Source organism: Bison bison, unplaced genomic scaffold (assembly GCF_000754665.1).
Source record: "Bison bison bison isolate TAMUID 2011002044 unplaced genomic scaffold, Bison_UMD1.0 scf7180017863850, whole genome shotgun sequence".
In the NCBI taxonomy this organism is placed as follows: Eukaryota; Metazoa; Chordata; class Mammalia; order Artiodactyla; family Bovidae; genus Bison; species Bison bison.
This window is the reverse complement of record NW_011494422.1, coordinates 9,211-9,542: the sequence shown is the minus strand read 5'-3', so window position 1 is coordinate 9,542 and position 332 is coordinate 9,211. Positions and strand designations below refer to the sequence as shown.

Below are 332 nucleotides of genomic sequence, written 5' to 3'. Positions count from 1 at the left end.
CTGAATCCTCTTAGGTTTACAGTGTTTAGGGAAACAAAAAATGACAATCGGGTCATGAGGTGTGCTCCGTGATGTGGCTCAGGTCAGACTTCCATGCCTGGCATGAGAAGAGACTGGCCATCTTCCCATGTAACATGACCCAAGCTGACTGAACCAATAAAACCTCCCGCTTCCGCATCCTGTGACTCTGTCAGCTTTGCTCAGTTCTGCCTCCTGTCTCACAGAAGCAGAGCCATGTGCCCCACACTCCTCAGCCTCCTGAGTCTCGGTGAGTCCAGAAAGACACAGTCGGAGAGGGTTATGGTAGAAATTGGGAGGTCTTCACACCACTG

At 51.2% G+C, this 332-nt stretch overlaps 1 pseudogene; it reads left to right on the top strand.

Annotated features, from left to right (window-relative positions):
- The first annotated feature begins 220 nt into the window (after window positions 1-220).
- LOC104984090 overlaps window positions 221-332 on the top strand; it is a 6,034-nt pseudogene continuing 5,922 nt past the window's right edge.